General features: G+C 37.5%; 1 long non-coding RNA gene across 8 annotated transcripts in view; it reads left to right on the forward strand.

Annotated features, from left to right (window-relative positions):
* The first annotated feature begins 305 nt into the window (after nt 1-305).
* The window catches only part of LOC140700026 (uncharacterized), a 103,810-nt gene continuing 80,352 nt past the window's right edge, over nt 306-23,763 (forward strand). For all 8 annotated transcript variants that reach the window (XR_012078225.1, XR_012078228.1, XR_012078230.1 and 5 more), the window contains exons 1-2: nt 306-550; nt 11,697-11,777. This is a non-coding gene — a long non-coding RNA (uncharacterized lncRNA). The remainder of the gene's footprint in view (nt 551-11,696; nt 11,778-23,763) is intronic.

A 23,763-nucleotide genomic window follows, 5' to 3' on the forward strand; every position in this document is an offset into this window, starting at 1 on the left:
ATAATCCATCTAAAATGCTACAAAAGCAGTGGAGTTCCATTTGCTAGTTGATGTATTAGCTGAAATAAAGTACCAGGGTCTATTTCACCTCTATCTGGAAAACACCTGTGACTGACCATCATACGTAATTGCCCCTGCCTGGGCTAGTGATTGCCCTTATCAAAGCGGTGGTGAGGGGCGTGCCCCTCCGCTGGTTTCCATGGTAACCAACGAGCCAATGGGACGTCAGTTTGCCCTATAACTGCGAACTGCCCTCTGCCCCGGAAGCGAAGCCTGCCACCATGTTCCGCCTGCTGGCCGCCGTCCATCCGTGGCGGGAAGTCGCTCCGGGAACTTGCTCCAGGCATGGAAGCTCCACCTGTCCTTTAAGTCATTGCTGTCTCTGTCACTGGCTTCTTCGGTCCCGCAGCTGGGAGTACAGGCCTCATAGGCCTGTGGGGTGCAGCCCAAAAGCGTCTTACACACTTCATCTTAACGAAGGCTGCTCCAGTTCTCCTAGGCCTCCTCTGGGCTCCCCCCGCACGCTGGTTTGCCTCTGGGGTCACGCTTGGTAAGTGGTGTTGTGACTGCTTTCCTGCCCTTTCACGTTGACGGTGAATTTAGGGAGGCACACTGCCATGCAGAGATAGTTGTTTAATGGACTAATCAACGGATTCCGGCCCCGTAGATATTGACACATGCGGCGTTACCTCATAAAAAGCTCCTTTAACAGAAATACATTAGGAATAACAATAACCACGTTGCTAATAGCGGCAGTGGCAGCTACGACTTTTTTTTTTTTAATGTATTAAATGTATTTGAGCGTCAGGAACTTGATATATACTGTCAGGAATCTTTAAAACCTTTAAAATTAAGGAATATTATCCACATTCTACAGCTGAGAAAATTGAGGCCCAGTTAGATTGCATAGCCTGCAGCTGATGCCAAAGTCTACCCCAAACTATGCTCTGAATTGTTTTTCTCAAGTAGCACGTCGCTCTCTTGGGTTAAGCAGAGATCACTACCCTCTTTGGTCATCTTTGTTTTAAATGCAGACACTGAGAGGCACTGTCACTCGAGTCCCTGACACATAGGTGGGCTTCCTGCCTTGGATCCCCTTCCTTATGAGAGAAGGAGCAGGAAATGCACAAAAGCATGGAAGGAGAAGCAGTGATTAGAAATGAGAGTAAAGCGACCCATGTGCCCCTAGCCCAGGATTGGCTTTCTCTAAAGGATTTGGCTGTGTCAGTGAAGCATTGTATTCATTTCCTCCTGTTCCAATGTAGTTGAAGATTTCCCGACAACTGCTGTACTTGTGTCTCTCCAGTGTCCTCGCAGGCACACGCTCACATACACACATGACATCTCCTTCACAAAGAGAATAAACCCAGCCATAGTGGACTGCCAAAGCCTTCACTTTTCTGCCATTAAGTCTATCAAACCTTCCAGCATCCGTACTGTCCATCTCTTCTGCTTTCATTCCCTCTTGTTATGGCTCAGGAGATACCACTCCCTCTTTGTTAGAGATCCCACGTCCCCACACTTGCCCCAGAACCTGACATCGATCATTATTTTTTTCATTCTTGTTTCTTTCTTTTTGTGGCGCCCTTCTCATCATCATTTAAATATATACACATATTTACAAAGTAAGGAAACATTCACTTTCATGTTAAAAAGAACTTTGCTTCCCTTTTGATTGTTTCTGTTTTGGGGGTTTTTTTCCCCCTCTCCTTTACAAAGCTTTGACAAAAGTTGCCTGTACTGATTCGCTTACCTGCCACTCAGCTCCTTCCCATCTAGGCTCCTCTCCTGTCCTTTATCCATATGCTTCCTGCCATGGGTACCAGTGAGTTCTCCATCAGTTAAGCCAATGGGCATTGTTCTGTGTTCCTGTTACTGGAATCCTCAGCAGCATTGGCGATTGCAGACTAGTCCGTCTTTCTTGACTGATTCTGCACTGGGCTTCGCTGTCACCAAACTTTCCCTGTTTTTTTAACCTTGGAAACTGATTCCTCTCAGCGTCCTTTGCTGGATCACTGCCCTTTATCTGGCTTTTAATCTTGAGTTATTCAAGGCTTTGAACTTGGTCTCTTCCTTTTCTTACTTTGTATTCTGTCTCTCATGACTTGTTCCATGCTCATATCATTAATTATTATCTATATTATGAATGCTTTCAAGTTAATATCTTCATTCCAAACTTCCCCTCTGAGCTAAGACAACATCTAACAAATTGCTGACTCAGCACCTCCAGCTGGAAGTCTCAAATTAACCACAAGCTTAACCAGCTTAACCACACCATAGCTGAGCTCGAGATCTCCTTCCTCAATCCCAGCCTTCTGCCAGTGTTGTCTTGCTTAACAAAGGACACTACTATCTGCTCACAGCAGAAACTCGGGATCTAACATTTTCTCTAAAGAAAACAGTATAGTTCTATGTGGCCTGATATCCTATAGGTCTAAGGTGACTTTGGCACATTTGGGTAGGCAACCTCTAAGTTGGCCATCAGTGATCTTGCAGCCTGGGATTTGCTCTTGTGAATACCTTCCCCTTGAGTGTGGGTTGGACTTGATCCACTTCGAATAGATGGGATATAGCAGAAATAATGAGATGTTACTTCTAAGATTCAATTGCAAAAGGACTGGTTTATATCTTCTCTCTCTCTTTCTCTCCCCTCACTTGTACTGGAGAAGACTAGCTCCCATGTCACAAGGTCATGCAAACCCTGTGAAAAGGCCCATGTATCAAGGAACTGATGGCTTTAATTGTAAATGGCATTTGGGGAATGAAAAACATCTCACTGTTGTTTTACTTAGCTTTTTGCCCAGTGGAACATCTTTTCATATGCTTATTTGCCATCTGTTAAGTTCTTTGATCCATTTTGTTCATCAGGTTTTTTTTTTTTCGTTATTGTTGAGTCTTAAGAGTTCTTTTGTGTATTTTGGTTAACAGTCCTTGATCAGTTAGGTCTTTCGCAAATATTTTCTCCCAGTCTGTGGCTTGTCTTTTCATTCTCTTGGCAGGTCTTTCACAGAACCACTGCCCTTTTCTGAGCCCTACCAATGACCACATAGGTGAGATTGGAGGTAGATTTTTCAGCCCTAATTAAACCTTGCCTTAGCTCACTTTTGACTCTGAACGAGCTAGACTGTTTGCTGTTTTAAATTGCTAAGTTTGGGATAATTTGTAATGTAGTGAAAGATAACCAATATACATTTGAAGAATGAAGACGTGAACTTAGAGAAGTCAGATGGCTCTTTATTAATAACTTTATCATTTTGTAGAGATTGCAAAACAGACATCTAGAGTGTTGCATACATATTCACTCAACAACACATGTTTTCCTATAAAAATAACTTGGAGCAAAAGTTTGTTTTTAGTATGAGTTGTCTTTTTTTAACTTTATATTTTTAGAGTAGTTTTAGGTTTATAGTAAAATTGAGTGGAAGGTACAGAGATTTTCCATGTAACCACTGCCCCTATACATGCAATTTCCTCCATTATCAACACTTCCACCAAAGTGGCGTATTTATTACAACTGATGAGCCTACATTACCATATCACAACCACCCAAAGTCCATGGTTTACAATAGGCATTTTACGTTCTTTGGGTTGGAACAAATGTACAAGGACATGTAGCCATCTTTATAGTATCGCACGAGAGTAGTTTTATGGCCCTAAAAATCCTCTGGTTTTTCCACTCATCCCTCCTCCCTCCGCTCCCTGGATTGTCTGTTACTTTTGAAAAACTTAAACTGTTACAAATATAAAAGAGATGAAGTTAAATATCCATGTTTTATGACCTCTAGGCATAGATCAAATAACCTAATAAAATTTATGCAATCTATTATTGACCTATGCTCACCTTCACATATGCTACTGGAATGTTGAGTGACTAAATTTCTATTAGCTGTCCAAAGACTTGTGGGAATCCCCTCCAAGTCCAGCACACATTAATATATCCCATGTCCTGTGTACAGGTTTTTAAATTTTTAATTCAAAGCTAAAATTATGAGGTATTTTTACTTCTGTCTTTTAATTGAATGTAAGCTAATCCTAGTTTGCCTCTCAATCCCCCTTCTTTCTTCTTCCTTCATTTCTTACCTGCTGTTTCTTTTTTTTTCCTACTTTTCTACCCGTAGATAATGGTCATTTATTTCTCATTAATTTTATACCCAACCATAAAGGATGCAAGAACCAAGGGCAAGTACAATATAATAAAAAGTACTAACATGGGCTGTGACTAAAGTCAAACCTTAGAGCCTAGGTAAAAATAAAGATGCAAGTTTTAGTTCATTTCTCTGAGGTGAATAATGCACTCTAACAGTTTTAGTCCTTTACAGTAACCAGACGACTATCTAAGAAGAACAAATGCAGGTATCCCAGAGCATTGAAATAGGAAAACCTATCTTTCAAAACAGATAACAGTAGAAATAATCACATGGTTGAACTAGATACAAGAACTGAAAATTTTCTCCACAATAAATATTAGAAACCCAAACAACTTAGAACCAAAAATTTAACATGGATAAGTAAGAATAATTTAATTAAGAATGAAGCATGTTATATAACTGAATCTAATAAGAAAACTTTTAAAATGTTCTATAATTATTGAGAAATCTTTGTAACATGGAAATTTTGTATTACCTTATAGATAACATCATTTTTAGAACTAAAATGGCCATGAGTCGTATTTCTTCATCTAAATATAATGCTGAAAATAAAGACTGTGATTATTTAAAAAGAATCTTTTAACTCAAGTTAGCTAATTGTTTTAATTGGCATCATGTGGGTGGAAAAGGTATAGAGATAATTGCTATGAATATATTAATCAAGCATTGCTGGAGAAAGTGTTTAAAAGAATCGTTAAAGAAAAATGAAAGTCTTTCCTAATACAACTAGGTAATTCAGTGTAAAATTTTAGCAGTTACTACTCGTCACCATTCCTTTTTCATGAGCTCATAGACCCCTATAAATGTGGCATATGATGGGAAACTTATTAATCACAGTAGATCCTTTTTAAAAAGCAGCACCAAAGATTTTTCTGCTTTGGAACTAATCTGCCAGTTACTATGCTGCCGATAGATCTCTGGTTGCATACATCCTTCAACTTAATGAAAAAGCCACATTTTATTCATTACTATTTCTACACACAGTCCTACCCCCAAAAGATCACTAATATCTATAAACATTTCTGCTTCATACCTTTTATAATTTCCAATTAGCTATTCTACATTGCTTTACTTGGTCAGTTTTGTCTGTTTAAAATCGTCTATAAAGGTTTTCTTAAACCTCTTCATGTTGAGAACTATAGAATAATGATGCCAATGATAACATTAAATATGTTCTCTTATAAAAAAACAGAAGATCAAGCACAAGAAATATGCCTACCATGCGAATTATGTAAAATAAAAATTTCTTAGTTTTATCTCAATTACATCATGGTAACATGACGTCAGGTGAAAACCAGCACTAATTCTTTTTTTTTTTATTGAGCTATAATTTATACACAGTAAAATCCACCCTTTTAAAGTGTACAACTCAGTGGATTTTAGTATACTCACAAGGTTGTACAGCCATCCCCAGTAGGTAATTTCAGAATGTTTTAATCACCCACAAAAGAGACCCCAAGTCTATTAGCCATGACTCCCTCACTCCTCCCTCCCTCTTTCCAGCCTCTGGTAACTACTGTTTTGTCTCTGTGTGCCTAGGACATTTCATATAAAGAATCATACACTGTGACCTTTGTGTCCAGCTGCTTTCATTTACCATGTTTTGAGTTTCATCCATGTTGCAGCATATTTCAAAGTTTTAATTCCTTTTTATGGCTGAATAATATTCTGTTGAATGGATATACATTTTTTTAAAAATTCATTCATTTGGTATCGACATTTGGAGTGTTTCACTTTTTGGCTATTATGAATGATACGAACATTCACGGACAAGTCTGTGTGTGAACATGTGTTTTCAATTGTTTTAGTATATACCTAGGAGAGGAATTGCTGGGTCATATGGTGATTCTATACTTATCATATTGTGGAATCACCAAATTGTTTTCCGCAGTGGCTGTAGCATTTTACATTCCCACCAGCAATGTGTGAGGGTTCCAGTTTCTCCACATCCTCCCCAAACACACTATTTTCTGTTTGCTGTTGTCTTTTATTTTTATTTTAATTATAGCCATCCTAGCAAATGTGAGTGGGCTCAGTGTGGTTTTTGATTTGCAATTCCCTAATGACCAGGGATTTTAAGCATCTTTTCAAGTGCTTATTGGGTGTTTGATAATCTCTGAAGAAATGTTATGCCCTCTTTAAATTTGTGTTACTGAGTTGTAAGACTACTCTGTGTGTTCAAGATAAAAGCTCCTTATTGAATATGTGAAAATAGAAAAATATTTTCTCTCATTGTATGTGTTTTCACTTTCTTGACAGTGTCCTTCAAAGCACACAAAAAATTTAATTTTTGATGAAATACAATTTATCTGTTTTTTGTTGCTTGTGCTTTTGGTGTTAAACATAAAAAACCATTGCCTAATGTAAGGTCACAAAGACTTGTGCCTGGATTTCTTCTAAGAGTTTTACAGCTTTAGCTGTGCATTTGGCCTTTGATCCATTTGGTTTAATTTTGTAGATGGTGTGAGGCAGGCATCCAGTTTTATTCTTGTGAATGTGGATATCTAGTTTTTACGGCACTCTTTGTTGAAAAGACTCTGCATTTGCATTGAATTGTCTTGGAACACTTGTTGCAAATTAATTGACAACAGATGTAAGAGTTAATTTCTGGACTCTCAGTTCTTTTCCATGATCTATATATTTATTGATCCTTATGTCAGTATCACACAATTTTTATTACCATAGTTTTGTAAGATTTAAAATTGAGAGGTGTGGTGGGTCCTCCAAATTTATTCTTCTTTTTCAATATTATTTTAATTATTCCAGATATTTGCATATTTATATGAATTTTAGAATCAGCTTGTCAATTTCTGCCAGAGTACTATGTAGGATTTTAATAGGGATGGCATTGAATCTGTAGATAACTTTAGGACTATTGTCTTCTTAGCAGTAGTAAGTCTTCCAGTCCCTAAGCATTGATGTCTTTGAATTTATCTCTTTAATTTCTTTCAGCGAAGTTTTGTAGTGTATTGAGATACATATCTTACACTTATTTAGTTAAATTTATTCCTAAGGATGTTATTGTAAGTTGAATTGTTCATTTTATTTTTGGATTATTCATTGCAAGTGTATGAAAATAAAATTGGATTTTTATATTGAACTTTTATCCTTAACCTTGTTAAACTCACTTATTAACTTTAATAGTTTTTTGGGGGAGTGGGCAGGGATTTCTTAGGATTTTTCTATCTGTACATAGAGGTACTTTTATTTCTCCTTTCAAATATGGGAGATGTTCATTTCCTGTTCTTGCCTAATTTCCCTGCCTAGAACCTTTAGTAAAATACTGAATAGACTGGACATACTTGCCTTTTTCCTAATCTTAGGGGAAAGCATTCACTTTTTCAGCATTGAGCATGATGTGGGCTGTGGGATTTTTATACAAGCCCTTTATCAAGCTGAGGAAATTCCTTTCTATTTTAGTGTGTTGAATGTTTTTATTATGAAATTGAGTTGCATCTTATCTAATGCTTTTACAGCATTTGAGATGATCATGTGGTTTTTTTTTTTTTTTTTACTTTTATTCTATTGGTGTATTACATTGATTGAACCGAATTTGCATTCCTGGGAAAAATCCCACTTGGTCGTTATGTATAATGCTTTTCATGCACTATGGATTAGTTTTCTAGTATTTTGTTTAGGGTTTTTACAATGATATTTGTTAAGGATATTGGTCTATATAATTTGCTCTTCTTGAGATGTCTTTGTATGTTTTTGTTATCAGTGTAGTAAGCCCTAATGGAATGATTTGAAAAGTGTTCCATCCTCTTCTATTTTTTTGGAAGAGTTTGTGAAGTTTTATTGTTACTCTCCTTAAATGTTGCTTGAATTTAAATGTTGGTAGAATTCATCAGTGAAGCCTTGGGATTTTCTTTATGGAATGTTGTTTGATTACTGATTGAATCTCTTGTAGGTCTATTTTGATTTTCTATTTTTTCTTGAGTCAGTTTCAGTGGTTTGTACCTTTCTGGGATTTGTCCTTTTGTCTAGGTTATCTCATTTGTTGACATATAATTTTTATAATTTTCCCTTATAATCCTCTTCTGTTTTTATAACGTTGGTAGTAGTGTTCCCTCCTACATTTCTGATTTTTGTAATTTGAGCATAATTTTTTTTCTTGGTCAGTCTAGCTAAAGGTTTGCTGGTTTTGGTATCCTTTATGATATGAGTTCCGGAGAGCTGGACAGAGCTAAGCTACCAGATGTTGGATTAGCCAATTAAGGTAACAAGACAGAGTAACAGTCAGGTCTTTGATCACTTAGATAGAATAAGGAAGGAGCTAAACTGCAGAAAGTGCTGGTTTTCCTGTTTCATTCTCCCTGTGGAATGACACTGGCCAAGGCTTAGGGTAATAAGCACAGATGTGGAAGTCATCTCACTATAGACGGAGCCCTGTACAGAAGGCTCCTGAGGTCTCATGTCCCCAGGAGCCAGATGAAAGACAGCAGGAAAGGCTAGGAGTGGAAAAGTACTGAGTTAGAGCAAAGAAAATTATCTTTCGGGTTCCCCCTATCCTTTCCCTGAAAAGGTGATCTCTGCAGAGATGATGGAGGAAGGCCACTAAAGAAGGCTCTACATGAAGGGATTTCTGAATGAAGGCATCTGGGCTAGTGATGCTGAAAGCATACTTTGTGTGAGTCCATTCCTTTTAAATGTATTGAGATTTGTTTTATAGACTAACATACGGTCTAGTCTGGAGAATATTCCTGTGTCCTTGAAAAGAATGTATATACTGCTGCTGTTGAATTGTTCAAAAAATGTTAATTCTAGTTGATTTGTAATGTTTAAGTCTTCTACTTCTTTAATGATCTTTTGTCTAGTTGTTCTATTCATTATTAAAAGAGGGATATTGAAGTCTGCTTTATAATACTTACAAATATCATATAAATATATAAAATAGTAACAGTTATCTGGGAAGGAGGACTTGGGGAAACTCCTGCCCTTTCTTTGGTCTTCAAGGTCTGCTGGGTTGCTGGGTTTCCCCATGATTGTAGAGCTGTTGGTTTTTAAGACTCTCACATATCTGGGGAAGGTGGGTGGGACTGGGACAAGGTAGATGCCACAAAGCTTTCTGTTCTGAGATTTAGCCTTTTTTCTTAAATAAATGATCCCCAGGTTGTTGCAAGCCTTTGGTTAATTTCCAGAGTTTTAAAAAAAAGTTGATTTGGGCCATTTTTTTGGCCAGTGTTCTTGCTTTTATGGGAGAGAGGGTTTGTGCTGGTCTTTACTTTGCCATTCATGTTGCCATTCAGCATCAGTTCTTGAGAAGATCTTTTTCTTTTTCAGAAGTTTTTACTGACACTAGTTACAGTCAGTGGCTATAGTAACACACCAAATATTTTTAGAGCAGCCTTGTATTTGTATTTTCTTTGTTCCTAAGAAATACTTGTTGAAACTTTTTTTTAAAAAAATAACACTTTTGCCATGTTCATGGAATTCAAATGAGTTTGACAACTTTTAGATACAACATCTTGGTACACAGAGGTCTCCAAATAATAGATTGGCTTGAAAGCCATTAGGTCAAAAAAAAAAAAAAAGATGATCTGAGTCACAGTAACCATGATTTTATGATGATTATTATTGATTATAACAACTATATATTGAGATTTTGCTATGTGAAATGTCCAATACTATTTTGGGGGAGAGTTACAAAGCAAATAAGACTACATTTACAATTTAATACAACAAACTTCATTACGCTATTAATCATTATAGTCATCAGTTACCAGTATTTAAACATATGAGATTTATTACTACAAATAAGTCAATAAATCTGGTGCCTTTTTTGCTTAAGTCGTAAAAGAAATATATGACAAGTCCTAATGATAAAGATTTTCTGCATTACAGCTTTCATTTTCTAACATAATATACATAATTTTTACAACAACGTCAAGAGAAATGTAACCTTTCCATTGATATTTATTTACTGCTTTTATTTATTTCCATGCTTTCTAGCATTTCTCCATGAATACAAATCACACATGTTCTTTTGACTAATACGTTCATAATTTTATATTGTGAGCTTAGGAAACAGTTTTCAGACCAAACATAAGAAAGCATTTGCCGATTCCCTTAATATGCAGACTATCAGATGCCAATTAGTTTGGTGATTCTTTCCACTGCAGCTGCATGTGTGTGGGCAGGAATGAAGTCCAAGTTTTCATTCCTTTTTCTGTTTCTTGTCATGTTGGTGTTAGACTACTGCTATTGGATCCAGCTGAACCTCTTCACACACTGGGTGGGCCAGCAGATACTGTCTCCTCACATCCTTTTTAATCCTATTCCCCCACTGATGGTAAGCATCGTTATTGTCACCCAAGTAAAAATCTATTTGCTCTCTGGCTTTCATTTCAAGATGAATATTTGGCCCATGAAATTTTTTTGCAAAATAAATACTTTTATACTACGAGAAAATTTTGACATTTCACTGAGAGATCTAGTGGTTAGACTTACTTTAATTCTTTCAAAAACAGTTTATGCAGTATTAAGGTTTGAATTCTTCTTGTGTGTTCTCTTCCAAACCATAAATGAGCAATCCTCAAAGGAGTAAATTGCAATCTTACATTTGAGTGCTGGTCCAACCTAGCTAGGTTCTTTAGGTCCTTAGGACTGTGCTGAATGAAACATTAGTGTTTTGTTGTTGTTGATTCTGGAAATTTCTTTCGTTGTAAGTCAGAAGGTTTTGAGGGAAATAGCACATTCCTATAGTCACAATGATAAAGCTGTTTAGAGAAGAAAAAAATTACAAATGAGTTTCCAATCTCAACTTAGCCAATTTCCTCATGTTTACTTACAGGATCTGGGAAATAGAGGCATAGTGAACTAGTGAGCTGGGTGTTTTCTTCGTTTTACATCCCTTGTCTTATGGTATAACTGCTGAATAGAGGGACTATTAAAAAAAAAATCTAACAGAATGTCAGAAAACGAGTTCCAGACTTGCATTTCTACTTTAATAGATTTCTACTTTAGTAGGTTTCATGATGCTGATCTAACAGATTAATTATTCCTTTAAATAACAGTACCTTCAGAGATATTCTGGAAAATCTGAAGATCAAAGTGCTACACATACATGAAATATTGTTGTAGATACTTGTGTTGTAAAGGAGAGAAATTAGCAAAACTGAAAATCTTGTTAAAGGCTGAGAATAAGAAACAAGGAGACAAACTGGTCTAATGCATCTCTGTAAACATATTGGGAGCGAGTCGGGAGTGTGGGCACCAATCTTCATATTCCCACCTGAGATTTTCATAGATGTGTTTGACAATGGTCATTTCCACTACTGTCCCAATAGTTTGTATAAGAATATATAAGAAAGGCCCACTGTTACGTGGTGCCATTTGTGGCAGGCAGCGATAGGCATTTAACAAAATAATTCCCTTTACTCTTGGGCACACTGCTAGACTACATTTCTCAGCTGCCTTGCAATTAGGAAATGCATGTGGTCAAATTCTAGACAACAGAATGTGTGCAGAAATGATGTAGCGTATTATCAAGTCTGGACTTTAAAATGCTCCCACGCATAATTCTTGTGCTCTTTCCCTATCTTCCAGCTTAAGGGAGAGGCATGCATGGACCTAGAAGAGTGGAAAGCTCAAGAGAGTAAGAGCCTGGGTCCCTTCCTTTTCACTGTGGTAAGTTACTGAGGGTTGGGGATTGCTACATCAGTTCACCTGTCTTTACTAATGAACTGTCATAGGATTTTATAGTCAGTTAAAATTCTAGTTATATACATTATGGAAAAAAAAACTGTCTGTGCAGTCAATTTGGAGTAAATATTTGAAATGATTATTTGACAGGCTCTGAATTAAACAGTTGGTTAGTTGATCAGATCTTTCAAAATCAACTTGCTGCTTGAGGATTGTATTTGTAAATATAGTCATAGTGCTTGCTCTCTGGGAGTTTGATGTCACACAGAGTTTCCATATGGATCCATGAACGAGACGTAGAGTGACTGAGTGCCTAGGCTTCCATTTGTGTGAGGGACTTCTAAGCCTCCTGGGGGGACAGTAACTAGACAGTGCTGGCAGCTGGTATTCGCTCTAAGACTTCCAAGGATTGGGAACAATTGAAGAACTGCTGACCTGTTTAACCAAAGAAAATGAGTTGAAGGGAATTTCTACCAACTTGAGCAAATATTGACCTAGACCACAAAGTTAAACAAAAAGAAAGCAGAAAGGCAAAATTGGGTTTAAATGTTGGAAATATTAGTTGAAATTTTCTTGAAGTTAAGCAATAAACATTGGGGCTACAGTTTGTACCTTATCCAACACCCAAAATAAGCCCAAATAGGATGATGACTGCCAAGCAATGTGAAAGAGCCAAGATATCAAGCTTTCTAGTACCAATTCAAAGCTCACGCATGAGAGAAACAAAGTCCCCTTTTATTCCGCCAAGTGCCTTTCTCATCATAAAAGAAAAGAGCACTAACAATGTAACTGTAATAGCAAATTCAGAGAGTTTGAGTGGCTGAGTGTTACAGGGGAAAATCACTATATAAATGAATACACTGAGAAATAAAGTGGAAACCAGGCCACCATTCAATATTCCAGTAGGTACAAAGAATATTTCAGTAGATGCAGAGAAAAGTGTTCATGAAGGGTCTCTGTGTCGGGCATGAAAGGGGAGAGAAGCTCAAATATCCCAGCGTAAGGAGCAATACTGAAGCGCACCTCAGGGGCACCAACACATGGACCTTTAAAATGAAAGGGGCCATCAGAGGGCTAGTCCTTAGGTCTGGTGAGACTTCAGCCTCAGTTATGTAATTGTGGTCCACATAACAAAGCCCAAGGTGTCCTGTGTAAAGAACAGCAAGGAAATGTGAGTTCCCAGTCAGAAGGAAGACCGAGAGATTGCTCCCTAAGGTGACGACTCTTTGAGCCTTAATCATGCCTAGTTTCGTGCTATTTCCCATGAAGTCATTGATGACTCTAAAGAACCTGAGATTGAGACAGTTAGGTAAGCCATTAGAAGGGGTCAGTTTGAGCAGGGAAGGGAAGTTCCTGTAACTTAGTGATTTCATTCTGTCACTAAAAAGAGGTAAGAAAATCAGAAAGCGATGGAGCCTTTTCTTTGTGATATCCCCATCACTCAGAAGCCCTCGCTTCCTGGAAATGGTAAAGGATGCTCTGTGTGTCAAAGCCATTTCAAAACTGAGATAACTGGAGGTAATATTCTTATATACAGACATGAACATAGATAGTATGCTTATGAGGGATTACCCAGTTTGTTGACCTGAAATAACTAAGATTCACTAGTTAAGAAAAATAGGGAAACAACAAACAAAATCTTACAACTAACAGCTTTCAATCAGTGTTTACTTTTTGAAGTAACTAAAGTATCAAGACTATCTTTCAGAGTTAGGTAAAAATTAGGTGTAATTGGCTAAATAATTCAGGAGAAGACAGACATATTGTAGCTTACTTAAGAATTTCAGTACAATGGCTTCGGAAGAAATCCAAGTAGACCCGTAATGTCATTAATTTTATTTGTATTGTCAATGACAAGAGGATCCTCATGTGAATATTTGGCTAGAAAATATTCTAATGCTTGAAAATACTTCTTGATAAAAATTACCTTTGATGGTTGACATTGCTCTTTTAAAAGGAGAGAGCTTTTATCAGGTTTGAAACACTTGATATGAGAGAACGGTGTTTTTATTTCCAAAGTCTTTGCATTGTTTCCAGATTTCATTCAAACGGTTTTCAGGAAATAATGGTACATAAAAGGGGATAAGGGTGGGAAGAAAAATTAGGTGAAACTTGCTAAAGGGGTGTAGCAGTAATAAACAGCAGGTGTTTGCAGTTTGCTTTCTGCAGATTCACAGTAATTATTAGACAGAAACCTACTGCCCCTCTCCCGGGAGATCGTGGTCCTTATTTGTGTTTTATGTATAATGACCTGTATGCTGGCCGCCTGCAGCGATAAAGAAGGGGTTTCTCTTGGTTTCCTCTTCCCCGTTCAGTTTCCACAGCCAGTTTGACGTGCACAGTCAAGTGTCCTGAATAATAGCCCACGCAGGAATATGCTGTGTTAAAGCATAGCTTCTTTTGGGGGAGGATGCTCATCTTTCTTTTTTAATTGAAGGATAGTGAGTTTACAATGTTGTATTCATTTCTGGTGTACAGCATAGTGGTTCAGTTATACATAGATTTATATTCCTTTTCATACTCTTTTTCATTTTGGCTACTACAAGGTATTGCATATAGTTCCCTGTGCTGTACAGTAGGACCTTGTTTATCTATTTTATGTATAGTAGTTTGTATCTGCAAATCCCGACCTCCCGTTTATGCCCTTCACCCTCCCTTTCCCCTCTGTAACCGTAAGTTTGTTTTCTGTGTCTGAGAGTCTGTTTCTGTTTTGTAAATAAGTCCATTGTGTCATTTTCTTTAAGATTCCACAAATAAGTGATATCATGTGATACTTGTCTTCCTCTGTCTGACTTATTTTGCTTAGTAAGACAATCTCCAGGACCATCCTTGTTGCTGCAAATGGCATTATTTTATTCCTTTCTATGGCTGAGTAGTATTCCATTGTGTATGTATACACCATATCTTTATCCAGTCATCTGTCCATGGATATTTAAGTTGCTTCTAAGTCTTGGCTATTGTGAATAGTGCTGCTGTGAACATTGGGGTGTATGTGTCTTTTTGAATTAGAGTTTTGGAAGATGTTTATCTTGCTACCAACTAACATTTGGGGCTTCCACCTTATTTATGTGTCTGTAATAATATCTGAAGTTACCTAGATTCTTATTCTTGATGGATTTCCTTTAGATATATTTAATTAAAAATAACAGCAGGAATAAGAATGTTATGTTATTTTTCTATACACATGAACACAAATACGTTTTCTTCTCAGCCTATAACTTAAAGTAAACTGCCTAGGTTCAAGTCCTGGCTCCACAACTCACTAGCTTTCTGGGCAAATTATCTAACCCCTCCCCCTGCCTTATGTTATTCTTTATAAAATGAAGACAGTAGTCGATTGTTTAAGGTTACTATGAGGATTACATGAGATGGTGCTTGGAAAGTACTTGGTTTATCTGATAACACATAATGAGCATTCGTTACATGTTAGTCACAATAAACTAGTAATTCTCCAACAAGCGGTTTTGGTATTAATCTATGCAGAGCTTGCTTGATGAAGCTCTGAGTTGGATGCCCCTAAAGGAATTCGTTCTATGTCATCTTTTACAAGAATCTGCCTGCTTCACCCAGGGCTCTGGTCTTCTGAGTTCATGCTAGTCTTTGACAACCAGTCGTTTCCTCATTGTAGGATGTTTCACACCAACTGTTCCAAATTTCTGAAACTGCTCAAAGTTTACACTTGAGAATCATGTATATCATCGTGTATATTTCTAAGGGGCAGTGGCTTTTCTTCAATTTGCTAAGTAAAATATGGAAGCCAAATCTTATTACATAAAAGAGCTGCTTCCTCTGCCAGCATTTCTTCCCCAGATAGTCTTAACCCTCCCTCTCACCCGCTTCCAGGTTTGCTTAAATTAATCTTCTCAGGGAAGCCTTTCCAGACCTGCCTGTTCAAAATCATAATATCTGCTCCTTTCGCCCAACTCCCCAATCCTAAATTTCGTTTTCAGATCAATTTTTCTCTAAGGCATTTTTCAAGTTCTGATGTATTTATTTATTCTTACTTGTCTGTCAAGTTTGGTTTATTTTTATTTATTTACTTATTTATTTTTGCTATCTTCTACAAGAACATAAAATGCGAGTGAGCAGAGGTAGTTTATTTCCTGCACTACCCCGTCGCACAAGCCTAGGCTAGCACTCGGCAGGGAGCAGGCACTCAAATGTTTGATACATGAATGAATGGAAGAGTGAAGGAATGGACAAGCAGTTTTTGTTTCTCCTCTCTCTCTCTTCCAAGGGTTACTTTATAGTTGCATTTTCTTGCTTCTTGTGCCTCTGTTCTGCTGCAAAATTTGGAGCATGGTTTTATAATCCGAAGTTTTCAGCGGGGCAAGTCATTTCCAAAACTGTTTTGGGCAGAAGAAGCCCCTCCCCCAACTTTGAGGTGGTGGGTACTTTTATCCCATCAGTGTACCACTGCTAGGTATTCCCTCTGGTTGTATTTGTGTAGAACTGTAATTATTCCGTCAACCCTATCATGTCGCTCACCTACAGTCTGAATAAAGCCTCGGTAGGAACAGCAGCTGTATTTAAACATAGGCATGAGCTAAGCTTCACACCGTGTCTTGGAAAAATAATACTCTGTGCGTGCGCTACGAAGAACCTGCCTAGGAAGTGAAGGTTCCCCAGATGTGTGTCAATTTCTGTTTCACTGTCAAGCTACAGGATTTCATTAAAGGAAATCTTTCCTTTTTAATGAATTTTCCAGGCTTCTTCAGCATTAGGCAAGTAACATTGCCCAACTAAACAAATCAGCTTTGGAGTCCTCAAAACCTCTCTAGCTAATCAGGACACTTGCATTAGCTGGGAGGTGCACTCTAAATGGATTAAACAGACCTCACCATTACCTACCTGTTAGAGATCGAATTCCTGCCTAAGGGAGCAGATGGTAATGGTTTCAACCCTGTTGTCCGAATCTGCACGCCAGGGAACGCTACAGTACATCACAAAGAAACTCCACACTGTGCCGTGTCTCCCAGCTACAGATTGCCTCTCCTCCGACTTCTTCTCTTGTCTTCTTCCTCCTCTTCTGAAAATTTCCAAGGAGATGTGAATTCTTTATTTTTTTTTCCCCTGCAGAATTTTTAAAATTCAGAGCTGAAATGGCCCTTAGGCACTATCTAATCTGTAATGTGAATGCAGCTCCATCAACATTCGTTTATTTATTTAATACATATTTATTGACTGCTCAACATGTTCCACACATAGGTGCTGAGTGACGGGTTAGTTTCTAAAGTCGACAGTCAAAGATTGCAAGCTTCCCAGTTAAACACCACCATAGAAACTCTGTTCTCACTCCACATGGACTTCTATCTACAAACAAAAGATGAAGCTTATTTCAGATGTAAAGCTATCTTGCTGAAATGAAATGTGGTAACTCATTTGTGGACACAATGTTTCATCTCATTAAAGCACATAGAGGGATGATAAGGGTTTGAAAGGTGTAAAAATGGAGGTGAGGGGGGGAAATTAACAACTTTATGAAGATGACTTCCAGATTTGATATGAACCCTATCTGGCTTCCAGACATGACCTAATCAACCACGTCTACTATAAATAATGAATTGTGTAAGGTTTCCCAAGACCATCCTACATGGCTTAGCCCCATGGTTGTGAGAAAGCTGGAAATATGCCTGAGTTCTGGGGCAGATATTAAATATAAACAGAGATTTGGCCTTGATGTTTGAATAAGTGGATTTTAAAAAGCAATGGACAATGCAAGAATTGGTGCATAAGGAGGCTCCACTGTGATTAGCAATCAAGTCAAACTAATGAAGAGAAAGGGTTCTCCTGTGGTATAATTCATACCAACACATAGCCGTGAGGAAAGCAGCCCTATAATATTTTGGTTACTTTCAAAACATGTCAAAATCCAAAATTAGTGAGATTTGACATACTGGGGACTGTTTCGACAATGCTCTTGAAAACTGTGCTGACTCTCTGCTGTTCTTTAAATACACCGTGCTGTCTTGCATGCCAATACTTTTCACGTCCCTTTCCTTTTATCTATAATCTTCACTCCCTCTTTGATTCACTCTCCTGAGTCCTACTTGTTTGTTAGGACTTAGTGGAGAGGCCACCCTCCTTAAATACTTCCCCAGCAATTAATCCTTAACCTCTATCACAGCAGGTGTCATAACCATCTAAAATTGCTTGCATGCTTGTCTGTCTCTTCTCTCAACTGAGAACTCCCCACGTATGGCAGCTAATCACCAAAACCCTAATTCCTGACCTGTTGTTGGAGCCTAATAGATAATTTTTTAGTGTTGATTTCTATTTAATGAAGATAAAAAAAACTAAAATTAACATTAATTTAACGTTTATATCCTTCCTTCAAATTCAGCAGCCTAATTTTTGTTTTACTCTTTAACAGATTGTAATAATAATTCCCCTAGTGCTCCATGGTTAAGTATAATATTTACTTTTGGTTTAAAGTAGATATATTTTCTTTATTAGGAAAGGACCTTCTCATTGCCTACTTACAAGAGTGTTTTTGTGAAAAACAAAAACAGGACATTGTAGTCATAAATTTTTCATAGTTCTCTAACGTGAACGTGTTTAGAAAGTCAGTCTCTGGGTGTATATTTTGTTCACATGTGTTCTTGATTCATGTTCTATTAATTTTACTTGTTATTAAGTCTGGTTTCAGAGCACTAGGCAGACTGCTTTGCCGGGCTACACTCTACTTTGTTGACCATGAAAGGACATGTTTAAGTGTGTGTTCTGTTAGGAAATAAAATACAAAACTAGGATTGTTCTCCAGATATTTGGTGTGCCACGGCGCACACTTCTCATGGTTGTCTTAATATTTCAGAAGTGCTTGTTTGCCATTTGAATGACCATATGTGGAAAAGGGACACACTGTTACACTCTTACTCAGTTTCATATTTTCTAACCACAGATGCTTCACTTTTTTGTTGGACATGGTATCTTACAGGTCATATGCATGCAACAAACATTCTTGAGTTTTAATCCATCCCTAACCCTCCTCCCAACTATAAGAATCTTATGACTGATACTTTATTTACTTCTGTATTATTTAAAAGTTTTATAAGAATAAATTAATAATCAGAAAAATAAAATATTAAATTATACTGAAAAAAAAAAAGATTACGCTGCCTAGGTGAATAGAGTAAAAGAAGCTGGCAAACTCCCCTGGTTTGTTAACCTGGGATGAAGGTCAGGCAGAGTCAGGAGTGAAGGGAGCGAAGCCCTGCACAGCAGTCATCACAAGACGGTTTGTAGTTCTACAGGATTATCCGGTGGTGCCTTTTTGCATAACCCATTTCCAGTTTTCCGCTGTTCATAAGCAACTTTTGAGTGGTTCTAACATTATTATTTAGTTAGTAACAATGATTAACTTCTCTCAATCTATATTATAAGTGAGCACATTAATTATTACTACACTCTGGTTGTGAGGTCTTGTAGTGGCAATTACAAGCAACGTGGTGTGTAGAGTGGGTGAGGGTAGGGCACGGGTGAGTTCAGTTTTGTCCAACTAATCTGAACATCAGTGACAGAAATTCATATGAATGCAGATTGCAGTAACTGCTTTTACTTGATAATGTCCATGTTTTATGTTAAATATAATTGTCTATTTTTTCTAATTACAGGTATAATAGTGACCAGTTCACAAGCAGTTACTAATGAAATGCCCCCAGGTGTTATCTCTGCCCTTAAAAGCAGCTGAAATGAATTGATTTTGTATAGTTTGTTTTCCATCCTTGTAGCAGGTGTTACTAAGCTCTGCTCACCGGGCCAGAGACCCTTGCGGTATTGAGCAAAACATGTGCCCCGCGTGTAGCACACCACCCGCGCTTGTGAGTTCCTCCGCCAACCTGCTTTGTGTGGTTTCTGCAAACCAGATGTGTGGAGATGAAGCAGGAGCACAAGTTTGGTTACAGTCCTCGGAGGCGTCGTGTCCTTGCGTCACGTTGGGAGGGCTTTATAAAGCCTGTACCAAGGCCTGTGCTCTGGGGAACCCTCAAATGCGCAAGCAACCCCACCCCCGATTCTGCCTCCCAGGATGTGAGGTGGGTAGCTTTGTTATCAATTATTCTCTTGAACTAACCTAAATATGTTCTAACAGTAAGGAGTAGAAACCAACAAATTATAGAACAAAATTGATTTCTTATGGTAGTGCGGGAATGTTATTCCAGTGCCTTCATTTTGCAAATAAGAAACTTGAAGCCTGTAATGATAAAGTGGCATTTACAAGGTTGCAAAGCCAACTAATGTCAGAGCTGGAATCAAATGCAGACTTACAGATTCCTCGGAAAGGGCCGTTTCCATGACACCACATCATAGCCTCTGGAAGAGACACTAACCACTAAAAGCCTCTTGACTCTCAGATCCAAAGTCCTTCAGCTCATTCTTGCAAAAGTACTAAGATAAAGAGTGTGGAAAAGTCAGGGACTTTTTATTTCTTTATCATAGTATCTTTTTGATGACTGTAGCTGTCACTTTCAGAGAGAAAGTGAGCTTGACTAGGGTTCTGTTTCATGTATTTAAGCATATTTTTGCCAGCAGTTCACCTCCCTAACATCCTAGAGCCATCTCTTGGCTTTTTTCTTGAAGACATGTCTTCAGGCAGGGAAAATGATTTGTGGTCTCTGGAGTCAACTGCAGAAGAAGATTTCTATTACAATAGCCCTTTGACAAGTACAATGTGTTAATTTCACAAAGCACTGTGCTGACATGAATGACCTGGTCTCCAGAGTCCTTTTAAATGGTAGTCTCTTGGTGCTGTGATGCTCAGAGCAGATAGCTAGGGACAGAAAGACAACTTGGGGCTAAGATAACTGGCTGTACTCTTATGGCTGAAATCACCCGCAACGTGTTTTCTTATTTCTCTGAAAAGAAGAGAAAGCGAAGTGGATGCGTTTTCAGTGCTCGTGATGACTACATTTGAAATATTGCAGAAAATGTAAAATTTGATTCCTCTTACCTTATTATATAACACCTTACTACAATGATAAAATAATTGCTTAAGACCGTGTTATGACTCTCAAATTATACTGATGCTCTAATTAATCATATAGAAATTCCCTAGATACCTCACATAAATGCAACAAGAAGTGGAAAACATTAATATTCTATGTATGTCAATATGTCATATGAAAATCACCATGACAGCTCTGTAAAACTTTCACAGATTGAAATACTAATAGCTAAGTTACAAAGCCTTTTGAGCAAAGTTTTCCAATGTTGCAAGTCGAAGTGGCAGAGAGACTGGAGAAATCTTGATACATCATAACAATAATTAAAAAGCTGAGGGACGGGAGTATATGTTTAAGGAAATTGTATTATTTAGAATGGGGAAGACAAATTTGGAAGGTAATTTAATCACTACATTTATATAGCATTCGTATACTCCCTCCCTGATAGGTATAATAACAGAGCACATGTAAAGGACAAAATTATTTCCAGGCTCTGGAGCGTATTCAGACATTTTTCTCATTTAGCTCAGCTTAAAGCCTTACCCCAGAGAGTGAAAGCAGGCATGGTGTATTCTGCTTTGGCACTATGACACAAACTTTATGCAGCTTTTTCAAATTAAATCTCTCCACTGTTTCTGATCTACATTTTAGTGACTCTTTAACTTTATGGAAGATTCTAGCAATGCATTTAATATGGGCAACGTTCTGTAAGCCAGTGTGTAATGAAATGTATATGGAAGCAGCTTGCTTTTCAAGCTGCTTTCTTGCACAGTGAGTGCCTCTTCGACTTGCTTCCAATTTACTATTGAATGTCAGAAGATAAAGGACCTTGGTATCCTGGTAACAGGTGGGTTTTCCTTTTCATGCGCCAGTCCTTAGAGGTCTACTGTGGAATGCAGCCAGTAGCAGTAAGTAAAGCTGACTCTAGCTTGTGCAAAGAGCAGGACAGAGTGGAACAGACATCGCATCTTTAACAGCATGTGTGCAGGTGCACATGTGTATCGCAGGGAAAGGATGCTTAGCATCAGTATCTTTGTTTTTATTGAAAATGTATATTTTGTGAGGCAGATAAAGTTTCAGAGTGGCTATACAAAGCTGTCAGTCATTCTTACATTTATTCTAATTGTTGCACAGATGCCTCCTGAAATAGGGAATCAGGTTTGACACATTTCTTTATTGTTTCATTGCCAGGTTGGCAAAAGAAAGTGTTCAAAATTTTCTGTTGTCTTTGTTTTACTCACAGTTGTCACTGTCTTGCTTGCAGATTCCACTATGTCTAAAGGTTTAAAAAACCATTTTCTATACTTCTTGAACTTTGCAAATGCTCATGAAACTTCTATAAGGGAGAAACTTCACACACATTTCTAACAAGATGTAGTTGGCAATTTCTTTGCTCTCAAAATTGTTTCGCAGTGTATTTTTCCATTTGCTTTTCTTCACGTAGTTTACCTTGTCCAGTGTTCTATTTCAGAAATATATGATCTCTGATTATTTTTCATATAAAGAGGGCATATCAAAAGATTTCCAGGGTCTGACAACAATTTATTTTGCAATTGCTGGATCAAAAGGAATCCATATAGATTGTACATGACAGCATAATCATACCGATCTACAGCACGGAGTAGTTCCAATGTATGAGCTGCACTTCTGTGTACTTGATGCCACGAAGGTTTGCATTGTATTTTTCCATAATATATACTTTAGCTTTGCAGGAAGATTGTTTTGCCTCTGGAAATGAGACATCTATCTGTCATTTAAATGGACGACCTGTGCAATTTGTTTGAAGTGATGTTTTCCATAACCTAAAAGAAAGGAGAACGCTAGAATTGATAGTTTAACATTCCGTCAACTTGGAACAAAACTATTTTTTTGTCTTTTCAAAAAGAATGAGGTATAGAAGCTACTTTCTTAAAGTTGAAAACATAAAAAATTGGATATTAAATAAACAAACTTTTATGTATCCAACATCCCTAATTCCAAAAACAAAACAATGGAAGTAGAGAAAATGCTAGTATTGGATGAGATGATTTATCATAGGACTAAGAAATTGAACATTTTGGAAACTTGACTAGCAAGCCAAAGTTGATCAGATTCCCACGTGCCTCTGCGAGTCTTCAGAATGCTTTACAAAACAGACCACCTCTGTTTTCAAACAAAGAAACAGATGTAAAAGCAACAAAATGGAAAACAAGTATTTTGTAATTTTGGACTTCTGCAATGACTTTTTCCTTCTGATGCAATTTAATCCTTTCTTCAAATGAGTGATTTAGCCTATGAGAAGAAAGATAGTTTTATAACAAAACTGGCATCCCAAGTCTGTTGTGAGACTCAAAAGGGAGGTCCTGCAAGCTTGCTTTACCTTTAATGGTTCTGTTGGTTCTTTAGTTGGTGCCGTATGGACATCAGCCATCAGACATGAAAGCCTCCAGAATGCTCCTTGCAGAACATAGTGATCTCAGGCATGCATTTATTGGGTTGTCTAACTGTTTCCGGCATACTTGATCGTGTTCTCTAATCTATCCCTGCCTTTCTCCCGAGGAGTGGATATAAAAATACTCTACTGTCTCAGTTTTAAAGATGAGAAAATAATACAGGAACAACCTGAGAAAATAATGTGAAGTTAGCTTTTGTGTATTACCGTGTGATGTGTGAATTCCTAACAGTAAAAAAAATTTTCATCAAAACTTTTATGTTTTAGTCTTGATCTGGTTGTGCCTGCCTTTTAGTCTAAATGGAAATTATTCTCTAGAATCTTGATGAGATATAGATTTAGCATTTTTGCAAAAATGGAAAAAATCTCATGCTTCAATTTGCATCACATCCAGGGCCTGAAAAATCTGTTGGTTCTACTGTTAGTGATGTTAAGGTTGATCAGTGATTTCAGGTGGTGCCAGTCTGGCCCCTCTGTTGTGATACTCCACATCAATCTTTTTTTTTTTAATTGAGTTATAGTCAGTTTACATGTTGTGTCAATTTGTAGAGTAGAGCACAGTTTTTCAGTTATACATGAACATAGATATATTCATTGTCAC

The sequence above is a fragment of the Vicugna pacos genome, chromosome 12 (assembly GCF_048564905.1).
Source record: "Vicugna pacos chromosome 12, VicPac4, whole genome shotgun sequence".
Classification (NCBI taxonomy): domain Eukaryota; kingdom Metazoa; phylum Chordata; class Mammalia; order Artiodactyla; family Camelidae; genus Vicugna; species Vicugna pacos.